The sequence below is a fragment of the Lethenteron reissneri genome, chromosome 33 (assembly GCF_015708825.2).
Source record: "Lethenteron reissneri isolate LAM-NWPU_2019-01 chromosome 33, ASM1570882v1, whole genome shotgun sequence".
Classification (NCBI taxonomy): Eukaryota; Metazoa; Chordata; class Hyperoartia; order Petromyzontiformes; family Petromyzontidae; genus Lethenteron; species Lethenteron reissneri.
Window position 1 is genome coordinate 9,493,382 of NC_083811.1, and position 8,769 is coordinate 9,502,150.

The window sequence follows — 8,769 nt, forward strand, 5'->3', positions numbered from 1 at the left end:
TGAACATGCAAACCAAAAAACTATTCTGGTAGTATATGCATTGTCTTTTAAACTGATTGGTCTAAACCAGAGACAGCTTTCTTTAGAGCCTCGTCGAACAAAGTGTTAGACCATGAAGACGCATGTTCACCACAAGTATATGTGGTTAATGCAGATATTATTCATTGCAAAAGGTTTCTGTTTGGTGTTTTAACACCTTAACACCTGTTTTTTTGCCGGATAGGGTAACATCTATTCCTGTATTTTGATACTGGCAAGGGAAGTCCCATAAATAGCTTTCTTAATTTGCTCTCTCACCCTTGTGGCGAAAAGGGGCTCTACCAGAGGGAGCACTCGTGAGCCCCTCCACAGGGTAGCTTGGCCTACTCCTCCACGATGGTTCAGGCATCTTGAAAGAATTGCGAGTACTTATATTTTACCCCACTATACGCTACTGACAGGTGTACACATTTACACTGTTAAGGTGGACAGAGGATGGGCCAAACATAGTAATGCAGTTAAAACAATAAAAATAGCTCTATGTACACGTGAGATGCAGAACTATGATTGGTCTAAACCAGGGGTCGGCAACCGCAATAACAAGAGGAGAACGTTTTTCGAATTTGGTAAAAAAATAAAAACCCATCAATATGTCAAGAGCCGCAATGCATTGTGGATACGCGACGGTGGGTCCTTCATGGACAACGGTCACGAAGCAGAGCCGCACGTGGCCCAGTAGCCGCAGGTTGCTGACCCGTGGTCTAAAACATCACCGTGTCACAGCTGCAGCACTTGACATCTCTAGGCAACAGGGTTTATTTAGTCGGTTCAGTACTACCATTATGTTATTTGTGAATGGCTGATTATAACCCATTATTATTTACAGTTAATATTACACAGCTGTCCTTGTCGCTGTCTCCGTTAGCAGATGTCCGCAATCAGAGCTGTCTGTTGCGAAATCATGTTTTTGTTAAGCTACGTTTTGGAACTGTACGAATTTCTTATCACTTAACAAAAAATCCGCCCGAGTGGTGGATAGGATAAGAACACATGTCGCGCAGTTTATGAGCTTGAAAACTCGAATCGTGGTCGAGGGTCGTCACTTCAGCCCTAATTCTGAAGCTAATAAATTGATTTCATTTTGTGGGAAGTCAACAGTGGCTGTCCTTGTAAGATTACTGTTTTTTTTCCATGGGAATGTGTAATTTACATTACAGGATCACGTGAAACCCCCCGCCCACCTCCTACGCATTCCACAAGTAGTGAATAATCCCATATCTGCATTTCCCATAAATATGCTAAATTCCTCTTGATATGCAAATTACTTTGTCAAGGCGCCCTTCCCCCTCCAACCCAGCTTAAATATACGCTGCCAAGCCTGGTGGTGTTCATTCAGACGCTGTCTTTCCGACAGACCTGTTCTTCGCCTGAGGACGGCTGCTTGCGCTGTGGCCGAAACCTCGTGAGAATTATTTTATTATGTAATATTTTTATTATTTTATTATTTCCCTTCTACGTGACTTTACCGAAAGAACCAAGAAGAAGGATCACGTGAGTTAGTGGCAGCTTGGAGAGGCCTTAATCCCATCATGGATTGGCCATGGCTGATGTTTAGGGCTGCTAAAATTACACCCTCTCAACAGTTGTTTGAGGGGACATCATCTTTAATAGTAATGATGTATACGCCGAAATATAAAGGCATTTCAATATGCAATGCTGATTAACCACACAATTATAACAGAAAACAACACAATTGATGACATGCTACATCTGCATATGAAGACATTTCATGTAATCAGTCTCGAGCCTGGACTTGAACAGGAGTGTGGAAGGAGGACCTTGCAGACAGTGATGATGACTGAACATGATGACGATTGACAATGATGAGTTATGATATTGACGATGGTGGATAATTATGATGAAAGATTGATGATGATGATGATGATGTGAAAGCCACTGCGGTCACATATCCCATGGGTATTGGGGCCCGGGGAGCTCTCGCTTACCACGGTGGGTTTTCTCCACCTCCGGCTCGGGGCTGAACGATTAATCGATTTCAAATCGAAATCGCAATTTGAAACAATGCGATTAGCAAATGACAAAGGCTGCGATTTTTGGCGATTTGAAAAGTCCTTTTTCTTCTTGGAATTGTTTTATTATTTTATTATTACAACAGTGCTTATTTATTTAACTTAACAATTATTCTATGTTTGATTGTTCTGTTTCAATTAAAACATTTTAATAAATACATGTTGGAAGCAATTCATATCTTTTAAGTTCTCATCCTTGCATTAGAATATTACGAGCAGTTCATATTTTGATGGTATCATGTGGTAATGCTCCATCACATGTTTTAAATCTATTACACAGTGAATATTGAACTGAAGCTTGACTTCCAAAAAAAGTAATCGCAAATCAAATCGGAATCGCAATATCTGTCAGAAAAATCGCAATTCGATATTTTCCCCAAATCGTTCGGCCCTACCTCGTGCAGGGCGCGTGGAATGACGCACGGGACGCCACGTGGAGTTTGGGGCAGAGGTCGCAAACCGGTTTTGATTCCTTACCCGTACCCGGCCGCACCAGGGTCGCAAACGGGTACCCGTACCCGGCCGTACCCGTATCCTACCCGTACACGGCCGGGTACGGGTAGGGTACGGGTATCGGGTACCTGATTGCGACCTCTGGGATGAAGCCATGTTGCAGGCGCGGGTGGGTTGATTCTAGCAACTTGAATTGTGAGAAGAAACAAGACGTTGGGAAATGAGTGACAAACAGTTACTCACCAGTGACTCACGGTCCACCCGTACCCGTACCTGGCCGGGTACGGGTAGCCGGGTATCGGGTAGGGTACGGGTATCGGGTACCCGGTTGCGACCTCTGGTTTGGGGTGGCCTGGAGCTGTTCGGTGGCAGCTGCTGAGTCGAGCCCCATGTCCCCCACCTCCCCTCCCCTCCGAGCTTGCCCCCCAGCTGCAAGTGCGGCTGACCCGCCAGGTGGCCGCACAATCCTCGCCGGGCACACAACGAGCGGTCAGCACGAGGGAGGAGGAGGAGGAGGGGCAGAGAGCAAGAGATGCGGCAGCGATGAAGAACGCCGTCGCTCTCCACGACGCCCGATGTCTTCAGGAGCTTCGTTTCTGTTGTAATTGTTTTTAGTTAGATTCGTTTTATTTATGCATATTTCGTGATTTGCTTAACTTTCCTATACTTTGCACTTTTATCGTGTTATTTGTATTGTTTTTGGTGTAATGTCCCCGTGTGGACATCTGTGAAAAAGAGCTTGATAGCTCATCTGATTCCTCCAGTGTACATTAATATTCGGATTCTAACTGAAAAAGCTCCCAGCACGTGTAACGAAACGTCGGACATCATGCCGAACAACCCCAAAGCACATCTGGAGAGCAAACACAGGACGAGCTTTAAACGTTGAGTTTTATAAGGGCACCACGTGGTGATCAGCCCCTCCCCACCCAGCCCCACCCCTCCCACCCCCCACCCAGCCCCACCCTCCCCACCCAGCCCCACCCTCCTCACCCAGCCTCACCCTCCCCACCCAGCCCCTCCCCACCCTCCCCACCCAGCCCCTCCCTGCACGACGGACACAATAATCCCATGTGGGCTGGTGTAACTAGGAGGTTCCTACCAGTAACAACGTCACGAAGCAGTTTTCAAGGAGTGGCATGCGGCTTCGAAGCTGCAGGTTTCCGAACCCCCAGTGCTAGCTGGACAGGGCCTTTCAGCGGGTCATACTGGACTTCCTTTGAATGAACAATGATGACATGTTCTTGGTTCTTTCGGTAAAGTCACGTAAAAGGGAAATAAAAAAATATATAATAAAATAATAACATTCTCACGACGTTTCGGCCACAACGCAAGCAGCCGTCCTTAGGTGAAGAACAGGGCTGTCAGAAAGACAGCGTCCAGCCCGGTTCTTCACCTGAGGACGGCTGCTTGCGTTGTGGCCGAAACGTCGTGAGAATTTAATTTTATTATGTTTTAATTTATTATTTTATTATTTCCCTTCTACGTGACTTTACTGAAAGAACCAAGAAAATGAATCCCTGCAGTCACGAAAGCTTTAAATCGAAAAAAAAAATGATGACATGCTATCATCAGCCATGAGCAATCCACTGTTGGATGAAAGTCTCCCCAAGCTCTTGCTGCCTCACGCTGTCCCACGATTAAATGATCCACCTGGCAACTGCACGCGAGCTGACTTCATCGCACTCCATCTCCGTGGCGGATGTCCTCTATTGCATTTTCCATCTTCAACCGCCCAGCCATTATCCCTTCTAGTAACCTGTTTTGCCAAGGTCCACTTTATTTTAACAGTCAATATTGCGCCCGACGTGCATAGAGTATGTTCTGTGATCCACTTGATCCTCTTTCTGTTTCTCAGTGGAATTTCAAGCATTTCATCTCTCCATGCTTTGTGCGCTTTTCAAGTGTTCTTCCATTGTCGTTGTCTATGTCTATTTTTCTAATCCATACATCAACGTAGAAAAACTGCAATGTATAACGATGCAAAGCTTTCTTCATTAAGCACATTGTTGGCTTATTGTGGTTACATTTTTTTTCACTTTAAAAAAGTAACACCTTCCCTCAAGGTAGTGTTCTCCCTTCTAAACAAACATTGTTGATTGCCTCTTGGTACCGTTGCAATCTTAGCACGATGGCTTTTTATAATAACATAGAAATTAACAATCTTGCATCTCCAAATATATTTGTATTTACATTTCAGAAATCCAGGGTACTAAATTATTGATTTAAATGAACATTCATTGTACGAGTGAAGTTTGGGGAGGCAAGTTATGGTCAAACCTCTTGATTCACAAAAAACTTATTGTAAAATACTTGGAGTTGCTACCGACAAAAGTGGAAACTGTAGCAGTCTTTGTGAATAAAAACAGGTGTGTGATAACAATATTTCAGTGTGGGAACAATGAGCCCAGAATGTGAGTTCTGGTGGTGTACAGCGCATAGTTTCATGAGCACGTGATTATTACAGTATATTCACTCGTGACTTTTTAAAATTAAATTGATAGCTTATCCATCTGTGATGAAGCACACACGTCACACAAATTCTACTTCAGTAACCATCAGGGATGAGGAACGACATGTACATTTACTCTGACGCAACAACGAAACATTTTTGTTCCACTTATATGACACTCGATTCATGGAATAAGAGTGGCATTCCGCGCACATCTTGAACTTGGATTCAGGGTATGAGAGATATACAGACCATCAAAATGGGTGTGCCATCGACTCACTATGACACTGCGTGTCTGTGTGGCATTCGGGCAGCACCTGGCAGAAGATAGCATTGCTGAGGTCCTGACGTCAGCATGAGCAGCAGGGCACCTCCATACGAGGTGGCTCAGAAGTCAGAGTACTGAGCTACCACCACTGAAATCCTAGCTTCTAATCCCGACAGCAACGAATGTTGGCGGACATGAAATTGGCCCATTCACAAAATTAAGGGCATAGTGGTTTATCAAGGCCACGCTGGTCAGATAGTCAGTGGCAGCGTGGGCCACATATCAGTCCCTTTACTATGCCTTCCTTAGACCTTTGCATGCCACTTGCATCATCATCATCATAATTATTCGGCATGATCAGTCAACTTCTTGGTGGATATGTCCCCAAGCCCTTGCCACCTCTCACGGTTTTGCGACGTAATCATCCACATTGCACCTGCACAATGTCTGATGGAGTCGCTCTTCTCTTCACGGTGGATGACTGTGCATGTATTCTCAGATGTGTTCCCTCCCTTGGCTGTCCATCAGCATTCACGACCACCGGCCATTACCTCTTCCAGCCAAGTGTCCTGCCCAACCCCACTCACTATTATTGAAAGGCAATATAAGGTACAAAAAAGAGGAATGCACCGATTATAGAATGCATAATATATAATGCAGTACTTGCATTTATAGAATATCGCATCCTTAATGTAATGAAACATCTGAGAGTGCAGTATTTTAGCCCCAGAGACCCCCTAATAGCAGCTTGTTAAAGACCTAATTATGTTTATGCACAACAGAGGACATCAACAGAATGACGATAGCAGTACATGAACACGCTTGTAAAACATTACGTAGATACATACACGTGTATAACTATATATTTGTTCAAAAAGGCTTTTGCAGAAATATTTTCCAGATAATTACGAGTTTAGAAAAAACTGACCACCAGACAATAAAAAAAATTGGTTATGCAATTGCTTGCAGGTGCAGTGTTAATTGTATTTGAAATGTTAAAACTCTTTTTATTTAGCTTTTTTATTACCATTGTAACAATCCAAATGTTAACAAAGTTTTCTTTTTAAATCATTAAACATAATAAAGGGAAATGTTTTTTTGTATAACAATGTCGACACGTTTCGGTATTACATTTAAGCGGAATAACCTTACGTAACTTCATTAGTTTTGGATAGCATAAATACTCATTGTAAGATTTTTTTTATAAGTTATTTTTTTGATTACTGAGAGTGCATCAATTATCTGTGAGCTTTGGGTTACGCATTATAGTTAATGTCCTAGTCCACAATGTCATTTAAATCTTACTTTCTTAAAAAAAAAACTGAATTGCACGGCATTAGCGCGCAAGCCAGCATATGTGCTCTAAAATAAAAAGCCCGAGCCAATTTAATCTCCCAATTGCGCAGATTTGTGTGCGTTGTCCATTTAAACAATTATCCTAATTTGTTTAATTATGCCTTCCTGCAACGTCGCTGCGCTCTGCTGATACAATATGTTATGGCCTTTCCTGTTGTATTTGTTTTAATGGTTGCAATTTGGCACATATAGATAAATGGCCACGCGGCCCATACCGCCCTGTGCTGCCACGTCCGTGCGGCCGTGGCGCAGAGCTGACGTGGGGGTGACACGGCCGCCTCAACATAAAGAGCCTCGACGTTGCATACGCAAAGCACAAGAGAGTCTCATTGTACTGAATCCCTAAGTGAAGTTTCCTCTCAGCCACTGACTGCCATTGTTGCCACAACGTGGATTGTTGGTAATGGGTTGTACTTACATTTCTCCAAGTATAATGTAGGTCCCTATTCTGGTTCATCTATCTATCGTCTCTCTTGAATGTATCTTTAAGCAATACACCGTCATAGCAATCCCATTTGAATAAAGTAGCACGCTTGAAAATATGTTAGTCTATGCAAGCAACATGTAACTATGATGGACAATGCAGCCACCCTATGTGAGCACAAGTTATGATATCTCCACTGGCTCTGCTGTTGGGGATGGGAACAGTGCAATAAAAGCTACGAGGCTGTTGTTGGCTGGCTTGAAATACTGCACACTATCGTTTGATTATTCAAGTGCCTAAGGCAATTCACAAATGTCCCCTGAGATACATTTTATCAAAGAGAAATCCGCGAAACTGAATGGCATAAAGTAGCTATTGCATCATATATCTTATATTGTTGCCAACAAAAAATAGTTTGAATATGAGATTGCTTATTTCATTGATGTGCAAAGAATGTCCTCTGTCCACATTTCCCAGTCAGGATCAATGTAATGCCCTCTTACCTACCACATTCAATAAATGCATTGCAAACTGAGCTTGGTGCTGTAACCTGTGCGCTTTCTTAAAGGCCTGTTAGACTTTAAATATTGTGAGAGATGGCATTGTGTAGTCTGTGTCCTTTAAATGTACATCACCAAAATCATTTCTGTCTAAGAATGCTGGTAAGTGAAGACTGTCATCATCATCATCATCATCCAATGTACAGGCACTGCTGGATGAAGGCCTCCCCATGCTAATACCATCTCTCATGATCCTGCAATGCCACAATCCACCTCACGCCTGCATACAAGCTGATGTCATATCATCATGTCCGTGGCGGGCATCATCTTGGGTGCACGCTCTCGTGTGGTTACCGTTCGATCAGCCATCTCATCCATCACGCAATATGATGCCCCTTCCCTGTATGATTAGGCAATGTCTTTGTTCACTCGTACACGTGTGTGTTCTTCTTTCTGCCTCAGTGTAATTTGAAGCTTGCATCTCTCCATACATATTTGTATACTTTTCAACTTTCTTCCATTGTTTTTGTCCATATGTATAATTCTAGATTTGATGCTTTCGTGACTGCAAGGATTCATATTCTTAGGTTTTTTCGGTAAAGTCACGTAGGTAAAAAATGCAAATTTAAATTAATAAAAGTAAAATACAAATAAAAAATCACACTGATTTTTTATTTGTATTCATTTTTATTTTTATTTTACTTTTATTAATTTTAATTTTTTACCTACGTGACTTTATCTAAAAAACCTAAGAATACATATGTATAATCTATATACTGTATATTAGAGTTGGTAATATACACTGATCCGCACTTTCTTCAATTGCATTTGCGTGAATCTTTGACGAGCTATCAAACAGATTTTCAAAGGTATTCAACTCTGCTCTTGTTATCCGCTATGCCATCATTTTGATCCGGAACCACGTTCAGTAACTACCAGGGTATACGCTTTCTGCTGTGTTTTCTAGTTGTGCCCCTCAAACAATTGTTTGGTTAAACAATGTTGTACACACGTTGTTTTTTCTTAATACAACATTTATATTGAGGCCAATTTTGCAGCCTTCGTTGAGTTATTGAATCTTTCCCTGAAGTTTATTTTCATTGGTTGTTTTTATGGCGACTATTTTCATGCATTTATTTCTATTATATTTTTTTCCTTCTAGAAATGGCCTGGGAATTTCCGTGAATAATCCTCTTTACTCGATTCTTCTGATGTTTTTTGTCGCTCTCTTTATGCAATCCCATCGC